This window comes from Micromys minutus (assembly GCF_963924665.1).
Source record: "Micromys minutus genome assembly, chromosome: 19".
Classification (NCBI taxonomy): Eukaryota; Metazoa; Chordata; class Mammalia; order Rodentia; family Muridae; genus Micromys; species Micromys minutus.
Window position 1 is genome coordinate 41,089,083 of NC_137954.1, and position 19,310 is coordinate 41,108,392.

Here is a 19,310-nt window from a genome sequence, read left to right on the forward strand (position 1 = left end):
CATAGTGGACATGAAGAGGAAAACCAAAATTTCTAAAGGGGAAAGTGCTGTACAGTCGACCACTATACAGACCTGGAAATTATCATTATAGACTTTAGGATAATCGTGACCAGCATGTTTAAAACACACAGTAAAGGAGACAGGATGCCATAGGAAGAATTTCTAGAAGATTAGTCTTTCGTTTGAAGTTCAAAAAACTATCTATGTGCATGAGTGCTTTGCCTGGTGCCCATGAGGTCAGAAGAGGGTATCAGACCCCCTCAACCTGGACTTAGATGGTCATGTGGGTGCTGTGAACGAAACCTGGTTCCATTGCCAGACCAATGACTGCTCTAACTTCAGATCAATGTCTCCAGTCCCAGTCTGAAAGCTATAAAGAGTCACAAGGAAATTCTCAAACTAGATTTTTAAAAATGCAGTGAATGAAACGAAGAGGTGAAGACACTAGACAGAACCGAAAAATGAACAGGACAAGCAGCAATATGGAAGTCAGTGGAAAGTGTGTAGTGGAAATCCAAAATCTAAAAGATCAGAGGTAAGGTGGGGTGGGCGGCTTAGTCTGAATGTTCCTCTCAGATTCTTGTACTAAACTCCAAAGTGTTGGAACATCCAGAAAGTAGTTGAGTCAAGAGAGTGAGGCTTCCATGGTAGCCTGGCTCTCTTACAAAGGAGGCCAGAGAGAGAACCCAGCTTCCAACCCCATGTGAAGACATAGCAAGATGGTGACAGAGAAGAGGTCTGTGTCAGACATTGAGCACACCTCAGCAAGGCCTTCCAGCCTCCAGAACTGCAGGAAATGAGTAGCCATTCTTTCAAAGCAGTCCAGAGGCAACAGAAAAGCAATGCTTAGCACAGCCATGAGCCTTGGAAGCTGCCACCAACAGAGACACTCGCTGCTACCTGCTCTGCCGGGTTGTGGTTCCTGGTTGCTCCTGGTATATAGCAGCCAAATGACTCCCATTTGCCTATCCTTGCCTTGGCTTCCTATAGTTTGGGAGGTTTTTCTAAAAGCTCCATGCTTACTATAATGTCCAGGAGCACTCCTCCTGTGTCATTACTATAATCACATGCCATATCTATGTATAAGTCCTTCACCAGTTTGGAGCTGTTTGTACTGAGGGAGAGACAGGGATAGCGTCATTCTTCTGCACATGGGCAGCTAATTGTCTAAGCACCCACATTTGTGAAAGACTGTCCTTTTCCCTGTGGGTACATTCATTTATTTTTGTTTGTTTGTTCCTTTGGTTGGCTGGCTGGCTGGCTGGCTGGTTGGTTGGTTGGTTGGTTGGTTGGTTAATTGTTTGATTAATTGATTAATTGGGTATTTGTTTTGTTTGTTGGTTTAGTTTGGGTTTGTTTGTTTTTGTTTATTTTGAGATAGGGTCCTGCTAGATAGCCTTGGCAGTCCTTGAACTCACTATGTAGACAAGGCTAGCTTCAAACTCACAGAGAGCCTCTTGTCTCTGTCTCCCGAGTTCTGGGATTAAAGAAGTGCACCCCCTTGCTCAGCCCAGGGTGTGGTTGTCCCTTATACCTGTGTCCAAAGCAGTTGGCTGCAGATACAGGATTCAGGTCTAGCTCTACATCCTGTTCCATTGTCCTATGCGTCTGTGTCTACGCTGCTGTCATGCAGTTTGGATTACAACAGATATGAAGTACTGTTTGAAGTAAAGTATTATATCCCTTCTGCTTTGTTCTTCTTGCTCAAGATATTTAGAGTTTAGCCTTGGATATTTAGGGTTTATTTTGGTTCCATGTAAATAGTACTATTTTTTTTCTTTGAAGAATATGGTTGGTGTGTTTGTTTTGTTTGTTTTTGTGGCAGGGTCTTTTGTAACCCTTGCTGGCCCTGAACCTGCTAAGTGGCTGAAGATGACCTTGAACAGTATCCCAACCCTTTTGCCTCCACCTCCCAAATGCTAGGACCACTGGTGTGCTGCCACTCCAGTTATCGTTGGCATTTAGATGGGGATTACAGTGGGTCTACATTTTTTCAGAAGATATGGACAGTTTAGTAGAAATAGTTGTTCCAATAAAAATATATAAGATGTGTCCTGGGAGGTGTCTGTGTATGTGTCTGTGTGTGTCTGTATTTCTATGTGTGTATGTGTCTGTATGTGTGTGTGTGTGTGTGTGTGTGTGTGTGTGTATTGGGGTATGTAGATATGGATGTGGTGATATTATATCCTCTTCAGTGTCTTTCACCAGTGTTTTGTAATTTTCATGATCAAATTTTTCCCAGCATTACATTGTAAAATGATAAAGATGTAGAGACTGCTCGGTGATTGAGAGTTCAGTCCATAGCACCACACAATGGTTCACAGCCATTCATAACTCCAATTCCAGGGAATCCCGTGCCCTTTTCTGACCTCTGTGAGCACCCATGCATGCGTGCATAAAGCAGGCAAAACATTCAAACACCTAAAATAAATAATTTTTAAAAATCTTTAAAAACGTGACACCTTTGCTTTGTTCAGGGTTTAGATGAAGTGCTCAGCTTTTCCCCATTGGATGTAATGTTAGTTGCAAACTTATTATGAAAGGTCCTTATCACTTACTGTTCATTATGTATCTGACTTGTTTGCTGTGCTTTGCTCATAAAGAATGATGAATGTTATTACCTGCCATGTTTTATCTATTGAGACAACATTTTGTCCTTCATTTTGTTAATGGTGAGTGGCTTTGGTGACAGATATTAAGCTATATTAGCATCTCTGCAAAGAATGTCATTTGGCTGTGGTATATTACCTTCCCAGTGCTTGGAAGAAAAATCGAAGTTATGAATGGTTGTGAACCATAGTGTGGTGCTGGGAACTAAACCTTTGCCTGAGCAAGGGGAACTCTCAACCACCAAGCAGTCTCTACGTCTTCATCACCTTGCAGTGTAATACTGGGGAAGGTTTCTACCATGGTTTGGCTTCCTGGGTATTTTGTTGAAGATTTGACTTCTATGTTCATCAAGGATCATTTCTTTCTTTTTTTTAAGGATTTATTTTTCTTGATGATGGCGTTATCCCTTTTGATGTGCACTGATTTGGTTGCTCTGTATCTCTGTGTTCTCTCCTGTCCGTCATCCTCACAGAAAAGCCCAGCTCTCATATTTAGGTCTAGTTCACTCTCTTCCAAAGGCATTTCAGGAAAGAGAGCATGAATGAGTGAAGGCTAAAACCAAGATACTGAGATAAACAAAACACAGAGGGCAAATGCTTTTAACTGTCTCTTCACATGGTGCGTAAACCAGTGGAAACTGGCGGGGTAACCCATTATTTTGCTAAAAGAAAGATGGCATCAAAAAATCCTACACAAGTGAAATAATTGAGATAGGAAGTAAAAAGTGGTGACCTTTCTAAATTAATTTGATGCATTGTGTGACTCTTCTGTGTGCATGTTATACTTAAAAAGAATTATTGTTAGCCTGGGGAGGCAAAGGTAGGTGGGTCTCTATAAATTCAAGGTCAGCCTGGTCTACATAATGAACTCTAGGATAGCCAGGGCTACACAGAAACCCTGCCTTAAAAAAAATCAAACTGGGTGTCATCACACACACACACACACACACACACACACACACATCTGCAATCCCAACACTTAAGAAGCTGATGTAGGAGGTTTGGAGCATGAGCCACATTCTCCAAGTACACAAGAACAAAAGATTCATTTTTAGTTGTCAAATGTGTGTGTGTACGTGTGTGTATGTGTGTGTGTAGACAAGAGTAAGTTTTCTCACTGAAATGGACATTTATCAGTAGAGAGAACAGTAGAGGTGACAGCCATCTCTGGCCCACATTATGGAGCACCTGGAAATCCAGAACAAATAACACATCAGAAACAAGTGAGAAAACTGTTCAGGAAACAAAACTGAATGGCAAGTTCATAAACAGCACTGAAATAAGGGTGCCACGTTAGCAGTCAGGCAAGTGCCCTTGGGGCCAAGCACCAGAGAATGGGGAGCACTCATGATTGTAAGCACTGCCACAGGACAGCCGAGCCTTCAAAGCTCCACCCTCAGGAACCGCAAGGCTGGAGAGATTGGTGCACTATTAAAGGGACACACACAGGGGATTGTTTCAATGACACTGAGACACAAGGACACGAAGAATGGCAGAGCAAGAGTGTCTAGAAGTCTGAGGCTATGGCTGGTCCTCCAGGAGTTGCAGATTCAAATTGAGATCCATGGCACCCGAGTTGATTTCAGCATCAAATCTGAATAGTCACAGGTCTTCCTGCAAATACCATCAGCCTTGTTTCCCTTCTCCCATCTCCCCAGCACAGATGGCCAGACATGTGTAAGTTCATAATCATAGATTGTCAAGCAATTAATTTTACTAGAGTCAAGGGAGAGGGGAAGGCAGTAGAAGCAGGCAGGGATGACACCCTGAATGACCCTAGATTTTTAAATGCCCAGAAACAGTTGCGGTAATGTTTACTGAGGAAAGCGGTGATTGAAAAAAATAGAAAAAAATGTGAACTTTTTGAAATTTAAAACTTAGCAGGACACAAAGTATCATCCAATAACTTAGATGGTATCAAATGGATCCCTTCCCTTGAAAACAAACTAAACAACAAGAACAAAATCCCTAAGCCACGTATTTGGAAATTTAAAAAATAAACTTTTAAATAATGTATCCACCAAAGAAGTCATGATGAAGCTACAGAAATTTTTAGTAAACAATAACAAAAACACTATTAGCAACCCTAATGGGGGCTTCCACTTCCAACCAGGATGGAGTCACAGGGACCAGACTTAGCTCACAGAGTTTGGGTGGGTGAGGAAGTTAAATAGTTCTGAAAAGGAAGAGACAGCTCACAGCTTTATATTTGCCATGGTGCCCCTGAACCTTGCAGTGACAATCCGTGGCCATGTGACCCGGAGACAAAAGGACAGAGCAGTTGAAGGCTAAACAAACCCCAAAGCTTGAATCAAGTAAGGAGATATTTGTGATGCAGTCAGCGAAGATACAGAGACCTCTCCATCCCAGGTATCCTTGGAGACACCAAAGAATTCTGTGTTCTTTGGGTGACTCTACTTTTTCCTGCAGGAAGTCTACCCTAGATATCTACTCTAGAAAAGTTTAATGGGCTTTGATGGACTAAGTGATCCCTCTAGAGAGTTGCAGCCTGCTAGCGTAACATCCAATGTGCTCTAAAGGGAAAACATCTAACTCAGAACCACAGTAGGAAAAAAAAAACCCACACCTAGAGCCAATAAATATTAGATGTGCCAAGAAGCAGGAAAAGCTGTAACCAGGGAAAAGCCAGTCAGCACAACGCATTTTTTTCTATGTTATTAGATAAAATTGAATCAATTATTTAAAAATTTACCCACAAGCCCAGCACCATGGTCTGTGTGTGTCAGCATTTCCAGCAATGAAGAGAGGAGGGCAGGAAGATCGACTGAGCCTAGGAAATTGATACCAATCTGGGCAACAGAGCTAAACTCAACCTCAAGGAAAGAACTAAATCAATATAAATAATAATTATTATATAAATATTATAATTATATAATAATAAATATATCTTTTCTAAAAAATAGTAAAACTTTGTGTGTTATACCATACATTTTAAAAGTAATAATTCATCCCCCCCAAAAAATATTTATTTATTTATTTTATGTAAACAAGTGCTCTATCTGTGTGTACACCTGAAGGCCAGAAGAGGGCATCAGATCCCATCACAGATGGTTGTGAGCCACCATGTGGTTCCTGGGAATTGAACTCAAGACCTCTGGAAGAGAAGCCAATGCTCTTAACCACTGAGCCATCTCTTTAGCGACAATAATTCAAATGTTACATAGACTTTGCAAGAAAGAGGGATGTAGAGAGAAAGTATACATTTCCAATTTATTCACTGAAAATAACACAATTTTGGTGACAAATTAAGCAAAGAAAGTCAGAAAAATAGATTTTATAGGTCAATTTCACTGACGAACATAGATTCAGTCTCAGTGAATTAGCACTGGAATGGCAAGATAGCTCAGTGGGTTGAGGCACTTGCCACTAAGCCGTCTGAGTTCAATAAAGGCGCTCACATGGTGGAAGGAGAGAACCAACTAACAAAAGTTGCCTTCTGGATTCCATAGACATGGCAACAGCTCTCAAGTGCACAAACACACACAACGGACAAGTAAACAAACCCAATTTTAAAACGTTAATTCCCAAGAAAACCTGGAACTCCTGAAATATTGGGATAAATCTTGACTATGGCATCTTTCGCTGTGATTCCTCCACACAAAAAATATGACACCGTTGACAGATATTAAAAAATAAACGAGGCAGTAGTCTTCTACACCATGTATGATAACTCTCAGCAATACCTGAAGAAAATTAATTTGTAAATCCCAGAAGCCGTCCACTGAAACCCACTCAAGCATTACACCTGATAGTGACCCTATTTTTGCTTAACTGTTACAGAGGTTCCAGCCACACTGTAAGACAGGAAAAAACAATAAACAAAGCAGGGGTAGGGGAGGAAGAGTAGGGAGGGAGGGGGAAGGAGGGAGGGGGAGGGAAGGAAGGGAGGGAGGGAGGGAGGGGGAGAACACACAGAGTCACCACTCAGTCTATTTGCTCATTTGCATAGACGCCAAGATTTCCCACAAATCATGAGTAACTGCAAAGCTTCATCAGGACTGCTGGAAATCTACATGTAGATATACACCTGGCCAGAGAATTAGAAACATTTTACAATACCATTTTAAACCACAAAGTACCTAACAGTCATCACTGAAGATCCCATGAAATTTTCATGCAGAAAAATGTAAATCTTTGCTAAAAACATGACAGAAGATCTAAATGAAGAACTATGACCTTTTCCTTTCTGATTTTGTGCACATGCGTGTGCATGCACATTCGTGTGTGTGTATGTGTGTGTGTGTATGTGTGTGTGTGGGTGGGTGGCCTGCAGGTGCACACTGGCTGGCTTGCATGCCCCCACAGCCTTCCTGCCCCTCTCTCCAGCACTTAGATCACAAGCATTGGTACTGGGGATTGAATTCAAGTCCTGTTTGCCTGGCACCAGCCGAGACACCTCCCCATCTTGAGATATGACCTTTTGTGAAAAACAAAAATCTAAAGAATGTTGATTTGTATGCAAATTAATCTAGAGCTTCAGCAAATTTTCAAATGATCCCTTAATCTCTTTTCTTAAACTTGGCAACTTGCTTCTAAAACTGTGTGTGGGAGAGTAAGATACAGGGACGGCAGTAACAAGTCTGAAGGGGAACAGACCATCGATTCATTGTCCTGGGGCTACAGTTTGCATCTGGATCATGTGACTCCAGCTAACATTGCTGGAGGTGACCTGACCTCTAGGAGGTGGGTGGTCTTCCAGTCACTGAGGGAGTACTTGGTGGGAATAGGGCTCTAGCCCCTCTCTTCTCCTCTCCTAAACATGAGGTAAAAAATAGCCTCACTCATAGTGAACTCCTGCCAAAATGTCTCCACACAGGCCCAAAGCAATGCAGCCAAGCAATCTGGGACCTTAATACTGACCCTTTCTAAACCTTTTCCCTCTGTGAGTCAGTTCTCTTGGGTGTTTGTTGTAAGAGCAGCTAACACATTTGGATTCAGTTACCTGGGATCAACCATGACCAAAGAATATTAAATAGAAATTTGCAAAAACTAAGCACTCTCCATGTTTTAAATTTGTTAAGGTTTATTATTATAATAGCTTCCCTTGATTGTGAACTAATACTAACCTTCACTGTGTTCATTCCACAAACTAAACTTTATCAGATGTACATGCATAAGAAAAACAGGTCTCGATGGGGTCATAGCCTATGTGGTTTCAAACATTGAGTCTTGGAATGTGTCCCATGCAAATCAGGAGGTACAATGCAGTACTGGGACTCTGTGGGAAGCTGACTGTGGTGAACAGACTCCTGTAACTCCAGCATTTGAAAGGAAGACAAAACAATGAGGAGTTTAAAAAGTCATCTTCCGCTCAAAGCAAGTTCAGGATTATTCTGAGCTACTTGTGATCTCAATTGGATGGTTGGATGGATGGATGGATGGATGGATGGATGGATGGATGGATGGATGGACAGAGAAATCAATAGATAGATGATAGATAATAGATAAATGATAGATTAGATAGATAGGTGGATAGATAGATAGATTATGGATGGATGATAGATAAATAGATAAACAGATGGATGAATGATAGATGATGGATGAATAGATGGATGATAAAAAGGTAGTAAATAGTAGACAGAGATGATAGATAGATAGATAGATAGATAGATAGATAGATAGATAGATAGATAGACAGGGTGAGCAAGGAGGAATAAAATCCCACCCACACTAGTCTCTCTGAAAAAAAATGGTGAGCTAGAGTCAGTAAGAGACTCTTAACTCAAAAGAATAAGATAGAGCAGGACGCCCACACCTTCCCTTGGCCTCTGCATACCTCTGTGTGTCAAACATGGGCACAAACACCTGCACACATGTGTGCATGTACACACATGTATAAATATACATGAAATAGTAACTATATATTTAATTGTTTTAAAGAGTAGCTAGGGTAACATCATCACAGTACACGCCGGAGGGTGGGGAAAGAGTGAGATCTCTCAGAGGCAACGTGTACAGTGGTGGGAAAGGCTAATGTGAATCGTGGGAATGGCAGAGTCAAAGGGAAGCTGAGCTGCCTTGGGGGCTTCTGAGCCAGGGAACATAGCCCACATTAGGGCATCAGAGACATTACTGATGGAGAGTGGCATGGACCAGTGCATCTGTGTACTTCAGGCTTCTGTATTAACATGGGACAGTGCTGTGTACAGGGAGAGCAAGGAAATGTCAAATCCCTGTGGACAGCGGGCAGGAGACAACCATGATGCAATGGCTGAGATCGCAGCCACCGCTCAAACCTAATCCCCAGGGTCGTGTGTTAACGCAACTCTAGGATGAGGAAATGGATCATTCGTGGATTGATTCATGGATTAATGGCTCATCACAGCAATGACTTTAACATGAAATCAAGCTCTCTGGCACACTTATTCTGTCTTGAGTGGGATGATTTTAGCTGTTAGATGCAGTGTAAGTCCTTCCCCGTAGCTGAGGGAAGGCAGGCACTATGGTCATTGACTGGGCCGAATGAGCCCCTATGTTTTAGTAGTTCTATGGCCTCAGGTATTGCAAGATAGCTACAGAGATCGAATCAAGTCACATGCAGAAGGCAGACAAGTCGGGTGAGCATGAGGAGCAGGTGCTCTTGGCCACCAGGGAAAGATGAGACTGCAGAGAATACGAGAGGGTCTCCCTAGCAACCTAGCAGTCTTTACCCAGGGGCCTACCTACAGTTAAGATAAGTCAGTGGTCTGATATGAGCACACGTGCATGTGTACACACACATGCCAAAGACACTGAAGAACACAACACCAACAGGTTCCTCTTCCTGAACACTGAATCATTTCAAAGAATATGAGAGGGGGAAAAATCTGCAGTGGGTTTTATTCTTATCTCAATGGATGCACAGAGCCAAAGACAGGCCAGGCTCCACACACACCCCCAAAGAGTGAGGAGGGAGTCCTCAGCCAGTCACACTGAGACTTCATAAAATGGGAGAAAGCACAGTCATCCGCGCAACAATAATAAAGAGCAACAATAATAAAGAGGCCCTGAAGTGCTACAATGAAGCAGAGGCTGGGGATGGGGTTGGTGCTCACGTGGTACTCTTCCAGGGTTCACAGCACCCAAAGAATCCAGAGGAAGGCAGGTGAGAGGCATGTAGCTCAACCTGAACCTCTATCCCACTGCCCCCTCAGAAAAGATGGTGCTACTGGGACCATCTGCAGGTGCTTTTCTTCCACAAGTATTAAAGAGTACACACGGCCTTCAGGGCAGAGGGTGGAACCAAAACTCTGAAGCTGGGTAGGTCAGTTGACAGCAGCCACCCCATCACCTGGGCCTGAGGCTGCAGAGTCTCCCTGCTCCCACTCAGAGGAAACCAGTGAATCACAAGCACTCTTCGGTCACTAGGCCTCCCAAGAGGTGTGTGTACCAAGGAGGACCCCAGAATCAAGTGTACAAAGTACAGACCTTGAGCAAAACAGCAGAAAATGGTCCCCATAGGAAAGAGAAGCCACAGACACACTAAACAGCCAACGAAACCTCAGTTTACATACTCAAGCACTTTAGAAAGAGCCATCTTCAGCCATGGGAGCAGGACTCTCAGAGATGGAGGACGAAGTTAGAGATAAGGAAGGCAATGTGTTAGAGGCAGAACGTAGAAAAGGTGACTCGGAATTTCAATCCCAAAACTGGAAAGCGACGTCTAGAAGTTACACGTGAAGCAGAAGAGACAAGAAGACAGATGTGGAGAGGGTGGGGAGGCAGGAACACAGGGATCTAAGGAAGAAAGAAGATATAAGGTGGGAAGACTGAAAACCTGTTAGGAAGAGGTTTTCTTCTGAGGATTACTGATCTTCCATTGACATGGCCCAGAAGCATCGTTGAACACAACCCCACTAAGACCTATCCAAGTGCATGGGAAGAACTCCGTGGAAAAATGAAGATTCCAGGGAGGAAAGTCACAGATGAAGACTCTCATAAGCACCTGGATGCCCAGGCCCATGAAACCATATCCTCCAGAGTTCTGAGGAAATGACTCACGGCCAGGGTGAGACGGAGCAGAGCCCCTCACACTCATGGTTTCATGCGTCATCGACAATCAGTCTCACGAGGATATGCCCCAGCAAAGCAAGATAGAAAACCATGAACAGACGGCTAAGGGGGGCTAGAAGCAGAGGCTCCAACTGACTAGAGGCAGGGACCAACTGACAGAAGGTTGCACCGTAAGCTAACAGTGATCAGCCAGACAGGGTGGTGGCTCCCAGGCCTGGGGTGTCAGGAGAGAGGGGTCTCAACAGAGCTGTGGAGCCAAGGAGACAAAAGAAACCCATTCAGTTAAAGAAAAGGATATCTGGGGTCTAGAAAAAAGAAACCCCTGACCAAGAAAGTCCTGCCAGGGGCTGGAGAGATGGCTCAGTGGTTACGAGTACTGGCTAGTCTTCCAAAGGACTGGGTTCACCTCCTAGCACCCGTGTCAGGGACACTGACTTCTGGCCTTCTAAGGTACCAAACATGCACAGACATACATTCAGGTAAAACGCATGTACACATAAAATTAAATTAAAAAAATAAATACATCTTTTAAAAAATGTCCTGCCAAAGTACAGAGGCGATCATAGGCAAACAAGACTGCCGACAAGTGTTCCTCTGTGTTCCTCCATGGCCCTGCCCCGTGCTGGGGCCCTGCAGCCAGGGGCCCTAGACTGAGCAGAAAGTGAGAGCCAAAGCTGCTGAGTTTCCCCTCCCCAGGGCAGCAGCCTGCAAGTGGATGCCCACTGGCCCTGTCTTAGTGTCTTACTTTGAACTGGTGGCAGGTAGGATCTGAAATTGAGGCTCGCTTGAAGGTGAGTGGATGTAGGAAGAACTGACACCCCTCTAGGTCATTTCTGGGCATCTCCATCCCCTCAAGGGGAAGGGACCATAGGAATAGTCAGGGGATGTTGTGACCTCTATAGCTCCATCCAAAGGGAAGTCCAACCAAGCCAGCCTCAAAAATTCACAGTCCCAAAACTACTCCAGATGACAGTGTAGCCAGCTGCTAACCCTGAGCTGATATCAAAGATGGTTCTCACTAAGTCTTTCTGGATGGTAGGAGGTGACAGTATGTTGTCCGCCCCCCTGAAAGGAGGGAGTAGGGATGTGAGAGAATAAGGGAGGACAGATGAGAGGGGTAGAAAGTGGACAGAAGGCACTAAAAGAGCAGCAACGGGTTGGAATCTGGAAATGTCAAGCATGACTTCTCCAGAGCCTCAGTGTCTGCATCTGAGTAATGGGCATGCTTCCTCACTGGCATCTAAGAATGCACACAGTGGCATAGTTCAATTTGTATAACTTGTATTATATATGTTTCCCCTGCTTTCTTCCCAGCCTCAAGCCTACAAGGGGGAGGAGTGGGGAGGAGTGGGGGGAAGTAAAGGGGTGTCTGCATCCTCCATGCTGGTGACTTACATCAAGCTTTCTGAAGGAGGCAGCACCCAAGACACCTTTCAGGGAGATCTAAGGCTGGGAGAAGAGAACATTCAGAAAAGATTCAGAAAGAAAAAACAAAAACAAAAATAAAGAGCCCAGCAACCCAGGGATGCTGAATGTATGTGTGTGTACACGTGTGTTTGTGTGTATAAGTATGACATGTGCAGATGTGTACACATGTGAACGTGCTATGGTGTGTTTGTATCTGGTGTGTGTGGCCAGCTCTGCAAGGTTAATGTGGAGAAGATAAAGCCCTTGGAGTCTCAATGACCCTGACTGCTCCTGCGCCCCCCTCCCTTTGAGCTGACCTACGGCCGGTGGGCACCAGAACTCCTGATTCTGCCTGCCAGCCACCCTTATGACTTATCATCATCTCAAATCAGGATGTTGAGACCTTAGATGAGCTCAGTGAGAAGCAGCTTCTAAGGACATTGGCAGCCTGAGCAGGGGGATGCTCATCTACTTAATGTCACTGGTACTGACTGCCCACCTGTTTCTAGAACCCAGGACTGTCATCAATGGCTGCAGGCCCCTGCCATTGGGTAGGACTAAGGATATCTGGGTAGGTGGATGTGAGTCCTGAAATCTGAGCAGGAGACAGCATATGGGGGACCTTCAGACCACATGAATGCCTTGGTCTGTCCACTCTACTCCTGGGATAAGATTAAATGCAGGCTGTAAAGGCTTTTCTGAAGGTAACTCGGGAACTGAGTACCAGCTGATGGGACTGGGGGTAAGCAATGAGAGGAGTCAGGAGGCAAAGGAATCCGGACGGCCTTTGCTGATGACCTTGGTCCTCCATCCCTACAGAACCCTCACCTACAAGCCTGACTTAGCCAGCCCTTCCCTGAGTCACCATGAACCAGGGAGAGTAGTAGTCAGTGAGACCAAGTGTGGGCCCATGGTGCTGGTTTGGGCTCAGGAGTGAAGCAGCGGGCAGACCGGTTCCAGCAGCTGCGGCAGGGGAGTCTCTGTACTATCCAGTGCGGGCAATGGAAGGCTCTGTCCTTGCCTCCCTGGCTTTGCACGTGCTCTAGGGAACATATAGGCCTCTATACGATGCAGATCACATATTCATCTGCCAGCTCAGTGGCCTAGGCCCATCACGGTCCACAGGTGATCACTGAGCCACTCCCGGTTCTTAGTGAGCTGGACTCTGCCCAAAGGCAGTTTTGTGTTGGATGATCCCCCTCGAACCCTCCCTGTCCTCCTGGGCTTTTTCCTAGGGCTTGTCAGCCTCATCTGCTGCCCCTCCCCCCAAACCCTGCACAAAAGCCCACAGGAGGACTGCCCAGCTACAGTTGCAGAGCACACAGAAGAGACAGAACAGGCTGGATCCTGAGACCACTTCCCTACCCTCCCCTTACTGGCCTCGGACTGAATCCAACACATCACCCTCTGGCTTTGTGCAGAGCACAGGTCTCCACCTGTCTGAGGCTGGTGCAGTCTGCAGGCTCCAAGCTCCCTCTGAGTAGGGCTTTAGAACAGAGGCATCCAGCCAGAGCGGTGTGGAGACCGTGTGGGGACCGGGGAGGGTGGAGATGGACCGAGCAGGCATATTGCTTGAGCTCACTTTCACCCTGGGACCTCTGAAGGCAGCCTCTCTGACCAGTGGCCCACAAACCCTGCAAGAAGGACAATCTGTCCTTCAGATTCATCCTCACTACAAGAGGAAGCCTCTAGAAGACAGCCTTGGGAACAGGGCTCTCTCCCCAGGTTTTACACCCAGAGGACCCAGAGATTCCTGCCTCCCTCTGACTAAGAATAGTGACCCCACCCACCAAAAGCAAGGAACCTCCCGAAGACAGCGAGAGATCTGAGGCCCGCCTTGGACCCTGAAGCCCGTCTCACCCGCTGCCAGCTTCACTCCTGCCCTGTCCACCCCTTCCCTACACCCTGACTAGGGCAGGTGACCAGCCACACCTGCAAAATGGCCGCCGCAGGTGCGGCCCCAGCCCCCCGAACCCCACAGCTTCCCTGCAGCCGGCGCTGCTTCCTTAGACAGAGGCGCTGGGCACCTTGCCCTGGCAGCCTCCTTAGGCCAGCTCGGAGTGACCGCGTCTTCCGCGGGAGCTTGCGCTGAGTCTGCGGGTCCCCAGGATTGGACTAGCACTAGCCCTGCGCGCATCAGCGACTCTCCGCACCTCCTCCACCAGCAGCCGCTTGATCCAATCCGCTTGCCCTAGCAGGCCTTTAATCCCAGCAATGCGGTCCCTTCTTAGGAAGGCCAGCCACTGGGGGAACGGGCCCTCTGGTCTCTGGGGGCAAAAATCCCCATTCCTGGGGACGTGGGCGCGCATCGGGTCCGCGCCCGGGCGACGTCGCGCCGGCGCCCAGCAGGCCCCATGACTTGGCAATCCCTCTGTCCCCTCCCCCTCCCGTTCCTGCGGCCCCCAGCAGCCTGCACCTCACTGAACCTCAGACCCACCCTCTCCCTTAGCTCTAATGTGGTCCCTGCCCCTTCGGGAGCAGAGGGCGGTGGCCTTCCCCAGGGAGGCAGTTGGGGAGAGGAGTGGCTTAATGAGGGAATGCGAGGGTCTTCACAGGCAATGTTCTTAGAGTAAACGGAGGCCTGACGCCCGGAGACTTCTGTCAGCCCAGACGACGCGTCCCTCAGCCCCCTCCCTCCAGCCTTGACCACACCTGTTACTGGAGCCCTCCCTGGCTTTGTAGCCGCCAGGCGTGTCTGCGGGTGGTTCCTCCCGCACTGTGTCTATCTGGAAGGGAAATGGGGTCTCGGGAGGGAGGAGCGTCGGGAGCATTGAGAGTGATGGGCAGTCACCAAGTGCGCATTAAGCCGGTGGCCTGGCCGTGGCGCCGCATCCCCCGCCCTGCCTGCCTGTTTTGCTGTCGGCTCCAGCATCTGCCCTCCCCCACCGGGGACCAGAGCGGCTGCCCCGCGCACTCTCCTTTATGGCCTGAATCACCTGCCGCGCCCCGTCCTGACACCCCTCAGCCTCGTCCTGGTCCCTATTCGCCTTCTCTGCCTCCCCTCGCCTCCCCCGCGGCTCCGTCGCATCCCTCTGGGTAGCTCCTCTGCAGTGGAGGGATAGGGAGAAAAGGAGGCTGTGCCAGGATCTGCTTGTTCTCCTCTAGCTGGAAACCTCCACCCACATGGGCCAAGGGTCGCGCCTCAGCAAAGGAGTCTTTTCTGGGACCCCTAAAAAGCTTCGCAAGGAGCACTGACACCCCTGAATTCGCTCCTTTGTTCTTCTAAGAGGCGGAGGAAGGTCGGGGGAAGGGAAGCCGCAGCTCCAAGCCCGCGTTTCGGGCTGCGACAAGGACATTTAGCGCTGGCCTGAAATCTCCCACCCGATGCACATTTGGTGCGGGTGCCGGATGCCAGGGACAGGTGCGGGATGGTGAGCACGGATGGTGACAGGCCGAGTGGGCAGTAGCCTTACCTCTCAGGCGTCACTGGTGATGGCCGTGCATGGGCACTGGTGCCGGAGAGGGTCCCCGAGCCTGAAACTGATGCTTCTTGCTGGCTGCTCTTGGTGCTGTGACGGTGGCACCGCGTGACGAGCTCCGCGCCCCCGGCCCGGCCCGCCCCAAACCCCTCCCGATGCTCTGGTTGGCTGCGCGCTGCGTCCGAGCCTCAGCCGCCAGCTGGTTTGTCGCACTGGGAGAGGGACGGGCATAGCGGCCGCAGAAGAGACGAGGTTGGAGCGGGAGGGGGCTGGGGCTGGGCTGTGACATCACCAGTGAGAGGTGGGAGACGGACGCCCGTAATCGGGTACAGCACCCCCTCGCTCTGCAGTGCCTTTCATTCCCAAAGGAGAGGGACCCGGTGGCGCCCAGCTGAATCTGCCTGCAGACCCCGAACCCTTCCTCGTGCTGACTGCTTTCAATTGACATCATAAAAACTGTAAAACATCCATCTGCAGGGACGAGAGACATCAACACAGGCGTATCGTAGGGGGACAAAAAGAAAAAAGAAAAAAGAAAAAAAAGAAAAAGCCCAGAAAGCTGGGGTGGGGTTGAGGCGCATCTTTTACTGAAGAGGGATTTAGGGGCAGGTTAGGGTTCTGGACTCCAAGTGGTAACAGGTGGGTCTTAAAATTCTCTTCTGGCTTTAGGGCCAGATCATCACAGGAAAGTCAGAGCATTGCGGAGACTTGTGACAGGATGACGCCACAGCCGGCGGGCTGACCTGCACCTCTTTCCCTCACACGTTCTTTTGTCAGGTGGAGATGTCCTCCTTGTCCCCCTCCCTGTACCATGGGTCATAGGCCATCATCACACACTGTCACTCCAGCCTAAATTCCTTGGACCTCAACCCACACGCTTCCCTGCATCTTCAAAGGCAAAGTCCAGTCTTCACCAAGTCTCCTCAGGTTTTCCTTTTTTCAGTAAGGGTTGGCTCCGAGCTCGGTGAACTACAGGGCGGACCACAGCCCAGGGTTGAGTAACTCGGATAAAGCCTATGGTCAGCTCACCGACCAGGACTCCCCGCACTGCGGTTGTGGGACTGTCGACGTCATGTTATCATAAAACTACGGTTTCAAGCTTCCTCTTCAAAAAAGAAGAAAAAAAACAAAAAGCCCCTGCCAGCAGCATCCTCTGCCCCTGGCATTGCTGGGCACTTTAAATGGTTGTCCACTTAATCCACAGTGGCCTGAGGGAGGCAGTGCGCAACCTTAGTTCGCAACTGTGCTACAAGAGCCCTGTAAACAGATTCCCCATCCCCTGTCTAAGACTAACCCCCTTTCCCATCCCACCCCTCCAAAGCCGGGGTAAGGGGAAGCTTCACCCTTTCTCTTCCCCAGTATCACCCGAATAAGGATGACTTCAAGGATGGCAGGAACAGAAAGCCATGGTGTTTATGACTCCATTTTCTCTAGGCTTTTTAATCCCAACGCCTTTTCTAGGCATTCATCCCGTTTGAATATTTGAATTGCTAGTATATGGAGGTGTGGTCACTACTTTGTTTCTGGCTGTGACAAAAGCGTCTAACAGAGAGAAAGGGTTTATTGTAGTGCACAGCTCATCGCAGAGGGAAGGCATGTCCCTGGGAGAACGAATTAGCTGGAGCCTGAGGCAGCCAGTTACATGGGGTCCACAGTAGGGAAGCAGAGAGTGATGAATTGCTGACCCCAGTTCACTTCCTTTTTTATTCAGGACCACAGCCCATGATATAGAGCTGCCCACATTTAGAATGTGTTTTTCTGGAAACACCTCATAGACAAAGTCCTGGTGGTTTTAACTCCAGCCAGGATGCCTGTGGAGACTGACCACCACACTGTTCTTACACCTATTGTGTCTGTACATTTTTTCTTTTTAATTCTATGTTGTACGTATTCCTTCCACGGTATAGAGTGTGCAAGATGCATTCATGAGTGAGACCACATGTGTGTGCACATGCATGTAACAGCCAGATGTTGTTGACATTGAGTATCTTCCTCAGTTGCCCACCCAGAGCTTGCTGACTTGGCAAATCTATTTCTTCCGTTCTTTCCAGAGATACTCACCCCCCTCCCCCAAAGGACTGGGATTACAAACAAGCCACCACATCTACCCAGCATTTATACAGATCAAGGTCAGGGGAGGAGGGAACCTGAAATCCAGATTCATGTCTTTGAAGCAAACACCTGCTGAGCCATCTGCCCAGTTCCCATTTCTTCTCTTCAGTATACTTTTTAAATACTGCCAAAAGTCCAACATTAGTTTTGTGAATCGTCTTGGTTTCCCTTTATTTTACTTATTTCTGTTGCCACCTGCTATTTCCTGCATCTTTGATTCTGTTTGTAGCATTTGCAAAGCCTTTTGGTATTCTAAACTTTCAGGATCTATCTAAAGTAGATACAGCATCTATTTAAAGTAGGACCCCTTCTACAAGTCTCCTACCTTAAACATGTCTAACAAATTTGCTCCTTTGTTTCCATTATCATTATGATCTAAATGTTTCTGTGTGTCCCTAGTGGGTCTCTAATAAGTTTACTTTCCAGTTGTGTTTGTTTGTATGTAATCTTTTGTTACCACTTTCCAATTAACCTTTATTACAGCAAGACAACAAAGTATGTTCCGTCAAGGTCCTGGCCAGAAGTAATGTATGTATGCATACCATATATGCATGCAGGAGCCTGAAGAAACAAGAAGGGGGCATTGGACCCCTGGAACTGGAGTTACAGAGAACGGTACGCCTCCACATGGGTGCTGGGAACTGAAGCCTGGTCCCCTGTACCACAGCCAGTGCCCTCAACAGCTGAGCTCCTTCTCCTGTCCCTGTTAGCTTTTCATGTTAGATTTTCTGGGGGTTGTTTGTTTGTTTGTTTTAGTTAACCCTTTCTTGGAATTTGAACTATTTTACTGTTATTTTATTTGTTTTTAAAAGAATTATTTATTTATGCTTATTAGTACACTGTATCTTCAGACACCAGAAGAGGGCATCAGATTCCATTACAGATGGTTGTGAGCCACCATGTGGTTGCTGGGAATTGAACTCAGGACCTCTGGAAGAACAGTCAGCATTCTTAACCTCCGAGCTATCTCTCCAGCCCTGTATTTGATTCTTTCTTTCTTTGTTTGTTTGCTTGTTTATTCATTGGTTTTTCAAAACAGAGTCTCTTGGTTTTCAAAACAGGGTTTCTCTGTGAAGCCTTTACTGTCCTGAAATTCACTCTGTATACCAGGCTGGCCTTGAACTCACAGAGATCCACCTACCTCTGCCTTTTGAGTGTTGGGAATAAAGCCGGATGCCACCGCAGCCCAGTCAGTTTTTGAAATTTTTAAGTCTACGTTGCTTCTACTTTTAAATCTAACTTAATCCACTTATAATAAACAGCTATATCATCATATAGAAAATGTTCATTAATTCGACAGTGTTCTCATTTCTCACTGAGTATACTGAGTTTTTTTTCCTGCTGACTTCATGCTTACTTTTACTCTTATGGCTACTGCTTTGAACATAATACTTATTTTTATTTATCCTGTATACCAATTTAATTTTTTAATCATACGTATGTTTCAGTGTATGTGTTCACTTTGTGAAGGTGACTTAGGAGGGCAGAGGAGGGCATCAGATCCCCTAGAGCTGGAGTGACAGGCTGCTGCGAGTCAGCCAATGTGGATATTGGGAACTAGCTTCAGGTCCTCTGCAAAAGCAACAAGTGTTCTTAACTGCATAGCAGGTGACTCTGGAGGTTTCTGACACAACTGCAGAGGGGTTACTCCTGAGCCTTGGCCCTCTGGTGAGGGCTGCAGATCATTGCAGAGTGTGTTGGAGCAAAGTCTTTATCACTGATGCCTTAAGGGCTTCCCACTAGGCTCTGC

At 47.1% G+C, this 19,310-nt stretch overlaps 1 protein-coding gene across 1 annotated transcript in view; it reads right to left on the bottom strand.

Moving 5' to 3' along the window:
• Positions 1–15,541, bottom strand: part of KIF1A (kinesin family member 1A) — a 79,723-nt gene extending 64,182 nt beyond the window's left edge. The window contains exon 1 of the mRNA XM_080933478.1: positions 15,443–15,541. The gene's annotated coding sequence lies outside the window, so the exon portion shown is untranslated. The remainder of the gene's footprint in view (positions 1–15,442) is intronic.
• Between the last annotated feature and the right edge of the window lie 3,769 nt (positions 15,542–19,310).